General features: G+C 40.7%; 1 protein-coding gene across 18 annotated transcripts in view; it reads right to left on the bottom strand.

The window, feature by feature from the left end:
* Positions 1–15,380, bottom strand: part of CCSER2 (coiled-coil serine rich protein 2) — a 162,671-nt gene extending 147,291 nt beyond the window's left edge. For 11 of the 18 annotated variants that reach the window (XR_006058041.1, XR_003586992.2, XM_027962285.3 and 8 more), the window contains exon 1: positions 15,168–15,380. The gene's annotated coding sequence lies outside the window, so the exon portion shown is untranslated. Of the gene's footprint in view, positions 1–958; positions 1,028–1,478; positions 1,616–6,250; positions 6,384–6,648; positions 7,451–15,167 lie in introns of those variants that run through there. The other 7 variants (XM_060406822.1, XM_042240827.2, XM_060406820.1 and 4 more) reach the window with 6 other exon arrangements.
* Between the last annotated feature and the right edge of the window lie 216 nt (positions 15,381–15,596).

Below are 15,596 nucleotides of genomic sequence, written 5' to 3'. Positions count from 1 at the left end.
CCCTCTCTGCACTCTCTTATGAGTAGGAGAATACAATGCTTCCTACCTAGCTGGGTACTCTATGATGGCTGTCTGTTCACCTAGTTTCCTTCAGATCTCTCCAACTCATGGCATACAGTGTGCATGTCAATTTGTAATAATTCTCGACTCCACCCTGTCTTCTCCAACACTACCTCATTTCCTAATCTAGAATCTTACCATCTCTAGCTAGTATTCTAGCATAATTTTTCTTAATTCCCTACCTTTAGTTTCTTCCCCTTCATTTCATCCCTATAGCTTTCCCAGAGTTGACATTTAAAATCACAAATCTGATCATTTCCCTCTTCAACTCAAACTCTTTCGGTGGCCCTCCAAAGAACAAATGCTTTAAAACAGTACTAACAACAGCAGGTGACATCTACTGAGGACTTGAATCCCAAGCCTACAACACCTCATTTAAACCTCACAACTATCCTACAATGCAGAATATTGCCATTATTCTCATTTTGTAAATTAAACAAAATGAAACTGGAGAAATCACACGACCTATCCAAAGACACACAGACACTAAGAAAATGCAACTAAACAAAACACAGGGAGCTCAGCTTGGTGCCCTGAGACGACCTAGGGGGCGAGGTGAAAGGAGGGGCTGGGAGGGAGGCTCAGGAAGGAGGGGGATACGTGGATATCTCTGGCTGATTCACGCTCTTATACAGCAGAATCCAACACAACACTGTAGAGCAATTATCCTCCAACTAAAAATAAAAATTAAAAGAAAATGCAGTTAAGACAAAAAAACCTTCAAAAATCTGGCTTTCATTCCCTTGCACCAGGTCTCTCTCATCACTGCACAATAAACCCTGTCTTCCACTTATACCAAACCACCCAAGGATCTGTGACCATACCATGATCTTTCAGGACTTCTTATCAGTCTTGGAGCCGTACTACCCACCTTGGCTCAAAATGCCCACTCACTCACCTTGGTCCACCTTAGGGACTCGCTCTGAAGACTGTTTACCTTCCTTTCTTACCTCCTCAAGGGTGCTCCCTAGGCAGAAAAATATAAGCCAAAATGATACACACACCCCACTCTAAATGTCAAAATGCTACATTACAGATGCTCAAAGATTTTCCAACATAATCTCCAAGTGAGAATCTACTGCCAGCCTCACAAACCCTAAATTTATCCAAAACGTAAATAAAGATCAACAATGTAGCAACAGCAAAGGCTAATAAAAATACACTTAATATTTCTGCAAAATATTCACCAACATGTAAAATTCAATTATGTTGAAATATGTGCTAAAGCATCCAGAATATAAAGGATTCAAATTTTAAAATACTTTCTTCCACAAATGTAGAATTCTTTAAATGTTGCAAGCAAGACAAATTCCACAAAATTTTACAAAATCTGTTAGCAAATCAAGAAAAAGTTCAGGAAACTAAAGAGCTCATCTATGGCTATATCTGGGTTCAGAAAATGATGATTCAATACTAACCAACTTGTGCTGGTGAATCATATTAAAGGATGTAGAGGTATAGTGATGATGTTATCCTATCTGCAGCATCAGCATATTAGGCCAGCGTCTTCCAGGAATGTGCAACAATGATATCAGGAGTCTCTTCTGGGTATTATCTGACAGTTAAACAGCATTTCTTCAAAGTACTACTCAAATATATTAGCTTACAATTCTACACACTAAAGCTCCTATTTTCATTTATTGACAGCCTCAAGATCTTCCTAAACTCAGTTGTTCTTTAACTGGCATTTGGACATAGAGCAGCAAGTATTACTTTCAAACTTTTAATCTCTTTTCCTACCTCATTAAGAAAATGTCCTGTAAGGTTATATCTGGCACTTATCCATGTATCTTTTCTTGTTTTTTCCCATTAATCCTTACAGATTACGTTATTAACCCTTAAGCAAATTTCTTATAAAAAGCATATAACAATGCATATAACAACCTAACAGAGACATTTAGTAAATAGACCTTTAATGGATACACAACGTTTAGTCCTTGGTTCAAGTGTTATTCTAGGATGGCAGATTCAAAATTATTTTGCCTTTTGACATTCCTGCTGGATACAACCAACATGCATTTCCTGTAGAATATCCAGGACACAGGGAGAAAAATCACTTACAAAAGGGCTTTTTACAATGGTCTACTCAGAATAGTAGAGCCTGGCCCAAGGAAACAGTAAGGAGAATGGAGAAGGAAAAGCTCCATCAGCAGAACTTGACAGCCAAAGGAAAAGGAACAGAAGTCAAGATGATTCTCAGGTTTATAACTGGGGTAACTGAGTGACTGGCAACATCACTAGCCAAGTCAGGAAATGAAGTAAATACATGAGTCCGGAGAAGACCACGTACAAATTTTTGATGTTTTAAGTTTCAGATTTTCTGTTAAACAATCAGGTGGACATTCTAAACAGCAAATTTAAGGACTGGTGTGCTCAAGAGAGAAACTAGGGTGAATAAATGAACACATAAGATAACAAAAAATAATGTGTGTTCAAGAAAGCATAGCAATGAAGAAAAAAGAGGTCAGGCTGAAACCTTAGAAAATATTAATATTAAGGGACAACAGTTAGTAATGACAGCTGAGAAAGAAGAGGTAAGAAAGAGAAACAGGAGAGAGTGGTATCACGGAAGCCAAGAAAAAGGTGTCAAGAATATGGGCATGATCATCTAAACAGTTCACACAGGATTTAACAATTAGTAATTATGTCCAAGGATTGATATAATCTCAATAAGTAGGAGCAAGAGAGAAAAAAAAAACACACACACATTGTTGGGAGGAGGAAACAAAAAAGGAAGAGTGCAAAGTGTATTTGGAACAGAATGTGGGAGAGTTTGCTGGAATGAAAGGTTCATGTAGCAGAAGACAAGAAAGGAAGTCTGGGCCAAAGACTTTGCATTCCAGATTTCATTCTATTTTAGATTTTATTCTGTGAGAAAAAAGAAAGACATGTAGCTTTCTTTTTTCCTTTTTGAAACAACTAGCCTGGTGACAAATTTCATGATGAACTGGAATGACAAGAGAGTTACAAGCTATTAAGCAGTCTTAAAATTATCTAAACGTTAATAAGGGCCTGAAAGATGCTGGCAGTAGACAAAATAAGACTTAAAGAGATACACAAAAGAGAGATATTCTCTAATCCCAGGGTGCCCTAGATATTCCACTATTACTAAATTATTATACCCATCACATTGCATCATAATCATTTGTGAATTGGAACCCTCTCTTATTAGGCCTCTCACAATTAGAACAAAACAGGAACACAGGAAGTGGCCAAAAAATTTTTGTTGAATTACAAAAGAACTCAGTAATGACAAGATATAGAAGGAAGACTCAAAGTTACCACAGAGAAACCCGAGTGACTACAAGATGGTAATATAGAAAACATTAATGGAGAAGTCAAGATAAAGTTTAGGGAATGAGTTTAAGATACGGTTAGGATGAGAGATGTCTAAGGACAATATCCAAACAGAAACATCAAAGAGAAAAAAATGAAACCACAGGAGCTAAGCATGCCAACCCCCCATGCAGCTGAAAATCAAGTACAACTTACAGTCAGCCTTCCCTATAGCTGGTCCCTCTGTATCTGCAGATGTCACCAACCAAGATGGTACAGTACTACAGAATCTACTTTTGAAAATATTCCACACATAAGTGGACATGCAGTTCAAATCTGTATCGTTCAAGTCAGCTACATTCAGATATTCAGACAAAAAGAGAAATTTGAGCTACATAATGGAATCAACAAATATTATTATTTGCTCATAGGAACAAATATTTAACAAAATGTCAATTTCCTAAGACACTATGAGGGTGAGTCTTTGGCTTTAAGGATGCTGTCTGAATTGTTTATTTGCACAGCCTGTAAAAATGAAACTGATGTCCAATCCCAAAGAAAGGCAATTCCAAAGAATGCTCCAACCACCGCACAACTGCACTCACCTCACACGCTAATAAAGCAATGCTCAAAATTCTCCAAGCCAGGCTTCAGCAATATGTGAACCATGAACTTCCAGTTGTTCAAGCTGGTTTTAGAAAAGGCAGAGGAACCAGAGATCAAATTGCCAACATCCGCTGGATCATCGAAAAAGGAAGAGAGGTCCAGAAAAATATCTACTTCTGCCTTATTGACTATGCCAAAGCCTTTGACTGTGTGTATCACAATACACTGTGAAAAATTCTTCAAGACATGAGAATACCAGACCACCTGACCTGCCTCTTGAGTAACCTGTATGCAGGTCAGAAAGCAAGTTAGAACTGGACATGGAACAACAGACTGGTTCCAAATAGGAAAAGGAGCACGTCAAGGCTGTATATTTATATATTAACTTATATGCAGGGTACATCATAAGAAACGCTGGGCTGAAACAAGCACAAGCTGGAATCAAGACTGCCGGGAGAAATATCAATAACCTCAGATATACAGATGATACCACCCTTATGGCAGAAAGTGAAGAACTAAAGAGCCTCTTGATGAAAGTGAAAGAGGAGAGTGAAAAAGTTGGCTTAAAGCTCAAGATTCAGAAAACTAAGATCATGGCATCCGGTCCCATCACTTCATGGCAAATAGATGGGGAAAGAGTGGAAACAGTGGCTGACTTTATTTTTTAGGGCACCAAAGTCACTGCAGATATGGTGATTGCAGCCATGAAATTAAAAGACGGTTACTCCTTGGAAGGAAAGTTATGATCAACCTAGATGGCATATTAAAAAGCAGAGACATTACTTTGTCAACAAAGGTCTGTCTAGTCAAGGCTATAGTTTTCCAGTAGTCATGTATGGATATGAGAGTTGGAGTATAAAGAAAGCTGAGCACCAAAGAATTGATGTTTTTGAACTGTGGTGTTGGAGAGGACTTTTGAGAGTCCCTTGGACTGCAAGGAGATCCAACCAGTCCATCCTAAAGGAGATCAGTCCTGGGTGTTCATCGGAAGGACTGATGTTGAAGCTGAAACTCCAATACTTTGGCCACCTGATGTGAAGAGCTGACTCATTTGAAAAGACCCTGATGCTGGGAAAGATTGAAGGTGGGAGGAGAAGGGGATGACAGAGGATAAGATGGTTGGATGGCATCACCGACTCAATGGACATGAGTCTGGGTGAACTCCGGAAGTTGGTGATGGACAGGCAGGCCTGGTGGCGTGCTGCGGTTCACGGGGTCACAAGCAGTCAGACACGACTGAGCAACTGAACTGAACTGAAAAGCCCAACCAAACAGGTCAATCTAAACTGAGTCAATACTGAATAATTACTTGCTTTATTCAATCATTCATTCAACAAAAATTTATTGAGGGACTATCAGTTTACAATGGAACAAAGGAGACCAGACAAAAAGCAAACAAAGTAACATACAGCAAATACTACAACAAAATAATTGCAAAATGTAAAGGAACACGGGTAACAGAACGGAGAAGATAACGGACGCCGGGGAGAGGAGACATGATAAAACAGACCTAGAAGCCATCCTGGAAAAGGAGATGTCTATGCTGAGCTTTCCAAAAGATGAAGTCACTTAACAATAGAGCTAAGAAGTTGAATAGTATTCTGGAAAAATAAGAAATAGTATGTGCAAAAGCATGGAGATGTCAAAAGAGTTTCTCATCTTCATGGAACCATGACAGAGGTGAGGGCCACAGCTCATGAAGGACTTTCCATACACTGATAAGGAATTTGACCCTTCCCCTGTCGTCCAGTGCTAAGAAACCTCAAATGTGCCCTAGAATTCCCTAAGGAGCACTCTACATCCCTAAAGCAGAGCGCAAGTGCAGGTAGGAAGAAGGAAAGAAGAAAAACTCAGGGCAGGGACACAGAGGTTTTTAAGCGATTACAAAGCTTGTTTCAGAAATCCAAGGCAGCAGCATGGATCAGTGGCTAAGGAAAGAAAAGCTGGAAGAAAACTAAAGAAGTCGAAGAAACGGCTGCAATAATGCTCCAGCACTAAATATCGACAACTACTTACTCAACCATAAGTGAACCACAGAAAGAGGCACACAGAGTGCTGTAACTGTAATACGGGCTTTCAACAGGAGCTTCAGAGCTCATCTCAGATAACTCAATAATCAGAAACAATTACAGTACAAGTGCAACCAGAGACGTTAGAAAAAAAGGAGAAAGAGTGGCCGCTGAGTTTTTCCCTTAAAAGTATTTTGCTTATACTTTAAAAGGTTTTTATCACTTAAAAAAATTTAAGGTACTTCATAATAAAACTACAAGAGCAGACAGAGAAAACCAAATCGAAATTCAAAACCTACCACACGGCTAAGGGCTTCCTTGGTGGCTCAGACGAGAAAGAATCTACCTGCAATGCAGGAGACTTTGGTTCGATTCCTGGATTGGGAAAATCCCCCTGGAGAAGGGAATGGCAACCCACTCCAGTATTCTTGCCTGGAAAATTCCACACACAGAGAAGCCTGCTGAGTTACAGTCCATGGAGTTGCAAAGAGTCAGACATGACTGAGCGACTAACACACAAACCACATGGCTAGCACTGTGCCAAACTACTGAGAATTGTAATTAGTAAAAATTACCAAAGAAAAACTGGTCAAAATAACAACAACCAAAAAAAAACCTTAACAGATTCCTAATAACTTATTAAAAATTTTGCTAACCCACATATAAAAATTACAGTTTTGAACTGAAGAAAACTCACCAAACTGGAGGGAAGAGATGCTCTTTTATATCTCTCTCCAGGAGCCACTGTCTTCATTTGGGAAAAAATAGGTCAATACATAAAGACACATATATGATAATGACAGACCTTAGGGTCACAGATTAGGATAAAATGGATGTGTGTGTGTGTGTGCGTGCACGCCTCCTCAGTCTTCAGTCGTGTCTGACTCTTTGTGATCCACTCTCCTTTTTTAACTCTAGCACTAACTCTCGCTCTCCAGGTCCCTCTCTCTCCAACAGCATTACAGGATCCCAAGGCAAAGTCTCTTGAATTCTCCAGTGGAGAAGTCTCTCACTCCCTAGATTATCTCAATCAGTCTTAATAGTATTAAATATTACCTCTATGCCAATGACAGGAAACTTATATCCCCAGCTACTTCTCTGACCTGAAATGCAGACTCATGTATACCTAGCTGTCTAGACAGTATCTCCACTTGGACTGCTAACAAATCCAAAACTTAACTCATTATTACTTACCCTTACAACGTGCTTCTCCTGAGGTTTTCCCCATGCCAGTAAACGGCAATGCCATTCTTTCAGGTTTTCAGGTCAAAACCTACAACCCACATCCAATCCACCACCAAATCCTGCTGGCTCTACCTTCAAAATGTACTGTGTACAGAACATGCGCACTTCTCCCAACCCTGCCTAAAATTACCATCATCTCCCATCCGGGGTTATTGCAGGAGCCTACTGAATTATCTGATTATGCCTCACCTTTGACATTCTCTACACAGCAGTTGAAGAGGTCTATTTAAAACAAGTCAAATTCAACCAATAGCTTCCCACTTCCAGGGTAAAAACTGAAAAGTTCTGTTGGCCTACAACGTCATATATGATCTATTTCACACACCCACTGCCATCCCTTCAGCCCCTCTCCCACCTCATCTTCCACCTTCGTGTCATTTCCCTCAATGCCTCCAACGAGCTACTTGTGGTGGTGGTTCAGTCGCTAAGTCATGTCTGACTCTTTGCGACCTCATGAACTGCAGCACACCAGGCATCCCTGTCCCTCACCACAGTACAAAAAAATTTTTAAAAAAAAGGATCTACTTACAACTCCTCAAATAGGACAAGCATGCTTCAGACAAAAGACTGCACTCATTTCATCTTCCTCAAATTCCCTCCCCTAATATCAGCACAAATTAATCACAGCCTCACTTCTTCCACACCTCCGTTCACCACTCATCACTGCAGCCTCCTGTAGCCACCTTATATAAAACAGAAGTACCCCCCTGCATACTCTTCCCATCTTGTTTTGCTTTGCTTTTTTCCACAGCAATATCATGGCTGATGGGCTTCCCTGGTGGCTCAGCGGTAAAGAATCCACCTGCCAGTGCAGGAGACCCGGGTTCAACCCCTAGGTCAGGAAGATCCCCTGGAGAAGGAAAAGGCAATCCACTCCAGTATTCTTGTCTAGAAAATCCCATGCACAGAGGAGCATGGCAGGCTACGGTTCATGGGGTCACAAAAAAGAGTCAAACATGACTTAGCAACTGAGCAACAACAACAAAAGTAACTGACATGTTACATATATACTTGTTGACTTCCTGTTCCTTGTTACTAGAATATAAGTTCCCACAAGATCAGAAAACATGTTTCTTCACTGCATCATTACTAGCCAGCGCCCAGCTGGCATTTGATGAATGGCTAGATGGCATGAATGAAGAAAATCCAAATTCAGGAACTGGTCTCAAAGTCTAGGCTGAAAGCCTGGGCTGAGGAACCTTACCATGAAGTAATCCTCAAGTCATTTAAAAAAAAAAAAAAGTCAACTGCAGAACTAGCCACAAAAATGTCCAAATCTACATCTCTAACTGATGCCAATTATAAATAAGGGCTGCCAAGTCCAGACTATCTTAAAATAAGCTTGAGATAAATTCTTTAAATAAAAGAAGAAGAAATGGCCATCCCTGCCTCCCTGCAAAGAAATATCACCTAGATATGTTTCCTGTAGGCTGGCCTACCAATTCAGATGAAAATATCACCAGATCCATTCCATACACTTCAACAGCTCTTATGAATAGTCCCAGCTTTTCTGAGCTATGGTCTTCTGAGAAAATTGTAACTCCCAACCCTAACACTGGCTGCCAAGACATAATGGTCAGAGAAAGGTCTCAAATTTCCCCAAAGCACTCAGGCTGCAACCAAGTCTCATTAATATAATGACAACAACAATTCAAAGTAGCTTCTGGTGACTGCCTATCTTCACTGTCTCTAGTGTATCCACTAGGGACTCCATCATCAAAAGATTGCGGTATCTTGATACAGGAGGACAGGGGTATGTGTTGGGGGGAGGGAGGCGGGAGGGAGGGGGGGAGGGATTCAAAGAAACAGGACTTGCATTTATTTTTTTCCATTTTAAAGAGAAGTAGATTGCCAGGGAATCGAAACATCTGTTAAGATATAAGATGTCACCTAGGCTCTTCAATATGACATCAAAACTGAGATCACAGAAGAACCAAAACCCTAAGAAATCCAGCATTCCTCAATTAAAGAGCTGCCTTGCATCTCCCATTACCACACACAGAATTGAAGAGATGGGGCAGATCATGCCAAAATGGACAGCTGGGCGCAGTAATGGGGAGGGAAAAGAGTAACAACTGGAAAGGCGGGAGAGAGGAATAATCACCCATATTTTTCCTCTTTTCCACTTCCTAGTCTACTTAACCGAGTACAGAAACTGGGCGAAAGGATAAGAGAAAGGACAATGCAGACAGTGAAGGAAAGGATGCTCTGAAGCTAATGGCAGCAGACGATAGCATGCACAAATTCCTTTTCTAAGCGACTCTTCAAAAAACAGACAAATGAAGCAAGTTAGGAACGGATCACAGAAATTTAAAACAAGTTCCCACACCTTAGATAATGATAGAACTATACAAAGAGAACACAGACTCTTAATTATTTAGAATGATGGTCAACAATCCTCAAAAATGATCTAAATATTTTCAAATTAACTTTCTGATTGACGTGGAAAATGTGAAATTTTTTCATGGATGCAGGCTTTAAGAATCCTCTGGCTTCCAAATGACTCCAAATCTCAACCAACCAGAGGTAGTAGCCAAGTCAGAGAGGTAGTTCTGGAAGCATTCAAGGCAACCAACTCAGGAGAAAAGGACTGAAAACTCAAGCACCTACACCTATCATGCTCTTGCTTGGTCAATTCACTTAAAAGGACAGGACCATTCTGGTTGGTTGCTCTCTATAGGCTGAGTCAGGCCCCCAGCAACAGCACCTGCAGCAAGCAGATGACAGAAGCTATGAAGAGGACACAGCATAGTCTGCAAAAGGTACTGAGGAGGGGAAAAGGTCAGAAACAAAGGAAAGACTGTTTAATTCCACAGAGCCACTGGCCACCAGCAAATCACACGAGGGCACACGAACCAAAACCTTTTGCAGCCGGCGGTGGCATTCTGTATTCACTTCAGTGCTCACACTCCCCTCTCCTTAACACACCTAGTCCTGCACTGATGGCTCTCCCCCTTCTCCCTGACAGCTGCCACTCTCTAGAGCTTCTCGTCCTCCAGCCACTTTTATATTTTGGTGATTTCATGTTTCATACCCCCAGTTCAGTTTCTTGCCATCTTCCTGTATTAGCTCATGCCTTCTACTCAGCTCCTGGCCTTGGCAAGTACATAACCCAATAGGGGAGGTAGCTGTGTCACCAAGTTAGGTACAATAAATCACAGTCAGTGCTATGAGCAAAACAGAACAAAGAGCTGTGAGCACAGTCATTTGTCATTACCCCACTCGATAACGTCCAAATCAATACTCCAGCTTCCCACTCTCTTATCAGTTACTAAGCTCCATATATTTCCATAATATCCCCTCATCTCCCCTCATCTCTACTTCCAACTTGCAGTTTAGGCTTCATTTCTCATCAGACCTATTTCAACTACTTCCTATCAGAAACACAATTCAATATATATCCACAATATGTCAATATACATATGTCAATATGTATCCAATGACACAGCAGCCATCTCCCTAAAAGATGTAACATCCTATATCATCCGCTTGCTTTGAAACATCTAATATGCTTCCAGGACCTGAAGATAAAATTCAACTCCTTAGCAGGGAAAATAACATATTTTTCAAATAGAGAACTTCAAAAGCAGGCAGACTGTTTGAGTTCTCGTCCCAACTTACCAGCTGTGTTACCTTTGGCAGGTCACCTTACCTCTCTTTCTCATTTCCAAAATGAAAATATGAAAAGGACCCACATCTTAGGATCATTATGAAGATTAAGTAAGAAGTTCTATTCAAGTGCCAGCAAAGTACCGGTGCCAAGATTGTCTCATCTATCTAGACTGTCTTACTCCCAAAGGAAGAAAATAACCAAATTTTATTTTCATATATTTTAGAATGATTAACAATAAAAGTTAAATCAGAAATGATCTAGTTAATCCTGAACCAACAACTATTTCAATTAACTAAAATATTGCTTTCATGAAATTTTTGGTCTAAATTTACTTTATTTTTTCAAAAAAATCCATTTATTAAAAAAATAACTATATTAGCTTCATTCTGTTTCCTATTCAAGTTAAAGAAGAAAAAAGACAGTGGTTTAGCAACGGAAATTCAGATATTCATAAGAATGTGATTCTCTTTAGTATAAAATCCACATAATTTAAATGTAACTACAACTGCATATATTATTGTTAAAGATATATATATAACAAAACAAACTCTACAAGTTTAAGAAAATAAAAATATGCATCACATGGTGGAAGGACATTTTTCTCAGAGACCTCACAATCAAAAGATGAAATCTCACACAAAAAAATTTAAGTCAATGATTTTAATAATTTTAAAGTTGAAAGTCTACAGCAATAAAAATAACAAAGATAAAACGGATCACAAACATCTTTCAAGAGAATAATATATTTATGAGGCTAAGTGCTAAAGAAAATTAGTAAGAAGATTCCAGTAAATTTATAGGTAAAAGACAAACAATCCTACAAAGAAGAAAATATAATGAGAAAAATACTGCACTTCCTTTTCTACTGTGAACAGTGATCTTAGACACCAGATACTCTTATACTCATTTGGGGAAAAAAAGTTAAAAATAAAAGCCTGTAAAAGTAAAAAATAAAACTGGTCAACCAAGCTGCTGGAAGCAGTGTAAATAAATACTACCATCAGAAATAAATCTGACAATATTTTTCAAAGATGACAAAAACCTTTACACCTTTTAACCTTATAAGCCTCTTCCTGGAACTTTAGCCTAAAGGGAAGAAGCAAAACAAAGGACCTCTACAAGTTAACTAACTGCATCCTGTGAAAAATGGGAAGCAGCTTAGATATCCAATAATTATAAATAAATAAATTCACTGTAACACTGTATAATAATTTAAATGCATAAAAACCATAATAAGAAAACATTAAATATGAAGGCAAATATTGAACACTATATCTATGCTTTGATTACAGTACAAAATTGTGTATATATGACAAATAAATGAGAAAAAACTTTAAGTTTATTTTAATTTTTTTTTTATTTCTTTGACCATTAAGTAGCCTGCTGATATTGATCAGGCCTATTATACTAAGTACACATTTCAAAACTAAGTTTTCAAAGGCATAAAACCAATTTTACTTTCCCAAAAAACCTATCATGTAGGTGTAATCAGATAGCTCCTCTCACAAACAGCTAGCCATACATGTAACTTTAACCATGCTATTAGCCAGCTGCAACCTTATTTTATTAAATCTTATTTTACCATCAAAATGTAACTTTATGTGGGGGTCTCCATATGGTGAGCAGAAGCCACTTATTATAGGACATTCTGTCGAGCAATGAGATCCAAAACTCTCTAGACAAGGAATAGTGAGATTAGGTTTCTCCTATACTCCCAAATGAATCATCATGTTTCTTAGCCTCATGGGTGCTAAGACCCTAGGAGTGGCAGGCAGCTAAGCAGTCCAGGAGGCCGAAGCTGACCTGCTCTCCCTCTGTAGGTTGGTAACTTCCTCATTTCCCCCTAGAGCACCAGGGAATGATGAAAAATACACAAGCATGACGTCAGGAGATGTGGGATACAAGTAACTCTAAGTAACCTCAAGTGAGTTCTTGCCCTTTGGGGCTTTAGTTGTTTAATGAGTGAAAACTTTAAAGTTGAACCAAATAATCTATTAATTCTTTCAAGTTCAATATTCCACTAATTCCCTTAACTAAATAAGCCCAAACCTCTCAAAATCTCCTACTCTGATTGTAACAAGAGTTAGAAATAAGAAACCGGGGACACAGATGGTCAAAAGACCTGGACTGTATCCCAGTTCTGTCCCTTCCTACCTGCATGACCTTGGCCAAATTTGTCTTAAAATAAAGGCCTAAATTTAAAAAGCAGCAATCCTTACTGGTCATACTCTTTGTCATTCTTGTGTCATAAAACATATTGGCTTTTTTTTAATAAAGGGTTTCATAATAGGGTTTCTGAATAGGGTTTCATTCCTAACTAGCAACGGTAAGTTTGATTTTATTCTTAGAAACTTTAAAGTACCTTGTGCAGTCATCTCTTCTAAGTTTTCTAGCATGGAAAGAGGTAGTTAACATGCTTTGCCTAGAAACTATATTCAAGATTAGGAGCATTCCTCAAAAATTCACTCAATGAATAGTTTGGGAGCACCTGTGCCATACAACAGCATGTGTTAGGAGTTGCAAATGTCTCTTCCCTTAAGCCCAAAAGTCTAGTGGACACAGACATGTTAAGAAATCATTAACTACCAATTGACAAGTACTAACTGCAGAATGTACAATGTACTAATGGATCAGTGGAGACAAGTGGGATAAGACGTCTGGACAAGATTCAGAGGTGATAATTTGGTCAGGTCTTGAAGGGCAAGTTGTTTACGAGAGAAGACTTATCAATAGAGGCAACAGGTAAATTCTCAATAGAGGCAAAACCACAAAGGAAGAGGACATCTTCAGAAAACTCTAAGTAGTCTTTGTACAGAGAGGACAGGCAAAATGGCAGAAGATGAAATCAGAAATATAGACAAGTACCAGAAACTGTGAAGGACTCTGACTTTTATCAAATACAAATTATGAAGTCACTGATGGATTTTTAAACCTGAAATTTAAAAGTCTCCCCTTCTTCCCCCATTCAAAGTTGAGTCAAACAGAAAATGCAGGTCCGAGTGAGGAAAGGTAGAATAAATTGTCGAATGTTTTTGTTAAATGGAGAGCTCCTGCTGTTCAGGATGGCTGCCAGCAGTTGGTTACTATGGCATATCAATACAACGCTGAAGTAACAGAGTATGAATTACAGCTAAAAGGTTCAAGGAAGTGTGTGTTGTGTGTGTTACCTAAAGATTATCTGACGTCAGTGATGATGAATCACCAAAGAAAACGAGCAAGAAACTACTAAAGATATGAAGTAGTAGATGAAGACGTAAACGAATCTAACGTCTGACTTCACGCAAAACAGGGAGGAATGCTTAAATTCTTGTAATATATAAATCAATTACAGATAAACCATATTTTCTGTGACTATCTTCTGCAGAAAGCAAGTATCTTAAATTCCTTTAGGTTAAAGAAGTGCCACAACCAAACTCTCTTTAAGCTAGTCTAAAAGATTACACTTAAGAAATTTAAAAAAAAAAAGAAATTTTTTAAAATGGCAAAATTAATAGGTTCGATTAATACTTCAATGCTGGGGTGGGGGGTGAAAAAGAATGTCTTTCAAAATATTATTTTGAAAAAGCTACCTTCCAGTTATTTTACCGGTGGGAGTGAAACTTACACACTTCAATCTGGGACTGCAAAGAGTCCCTGCATCAGTAATTTCCACACTGCTCAGGCCTAGTCTAGGAACAGCAAGCCTAATTGGCTGGGTAGCCTACAAAGATGAATTTGCAATTATTGAAATTCAAACTCAAGCTTGGCCATCAAACCCTCCCCCAAAGGATTCATTCTCCCTTTGCCTGACAAAAAAGAGTACGGTGCATTAAAAATATATATGTACAGAAACAGCAGATGCATAAAAAGAAAAGAAGAATCTGAACCTATGCAACGGTGTGGGCCACCAAAGTTTCTCCTCAAGATGTGTTTTTAGGGTGTGTCTTTGTTTGGGCCCAGTAATTTTAAAAAGGGAAAAAAAAACCCACAGTCATTCGGGGCACCCCGGTACTTTCCCCTATCAACCCTCACAAGCATCCTGACTGAAATCACTGGGTATCTCAGCTTCCCCCTGATTTCTCCTAAGAGAAGGGCCGCAGCCCCAGTGGCCCAAGGCCCCCGATGCGCCTGTCACAGCCCCAGGGGCGAGGGGCGTCTGGCCTCCGCGCTCCACAGCTGCCCGGCCTCGGGCGGCTCGCGGGGGCTCCAGAGGGTCCTCCGGAAGGCAGGAGGCCGGAAGCCGCCACAGCCCTATCCCAAGAGCCCAGGTCTGGGCCCAGGACCGCGCCCCCTGCTCAGCGCTGCCGTGGAGGCTCGCCGCCCCTCGTCTCCCGCCCCCGACTTCGCTCCCCGGCTCTCGCCCCGACCCCGGCTCTCACCGTGCGGAGGTCGCGCTGCCTCCTCAGCCGCGGCCCGGCTATGGGTCGCCCAGCGACCTAGAGGCCCAAGGACGGCAGGTGAAGCGAGGGGCCGCCCATCACATCCACGCCGGTCCCGCCACCTGCCCCGCAGCAGCCACCATTGCGTCCACGGCCTGAGGGAGCGCAGGACTCCAAAGCCACCGCGCCCCCTCCCTCGGCCGGCGCCTGCCTGGACTCCGCCCTCCGGAGCCCGCACACCGCGCGCGCGCAGCCCCGCCCCCCGGCCCCCCCACGCGCAGGCGCGAACCTTCGGCGGCTAGGCCCCGCCTCTGGGCCCGCCCCCGCCGTCTGACTCCAGCCTCGGCCCACCTCTGGCACCGCCCCCGCCCTCACGCCAGCCTTTCCCAGGCTACGCCCCCACTCGGGACCCGCCCCCTTCCACTGACC

This window comes from Ovis aries, chromosome 25, assembly GCF_016772045.2.
Source record: "Ovis aries strain OAR_USU_Benz2616 breed Rambouillet chromosome 25, ARS-UI_Ramb_v3.0, whole genome shotgun sequence".
NCBI lineage: Eukaryota > Metazoa > Chordata > Mammalia > Artiodactyla > Bovidae > Ovis > Ovis aries.
The sequence above is the reverse complement of the archived record's forward strand: the minus strand, read 5'-3'. Positions and strand labels throughout refer to the sequence as shown.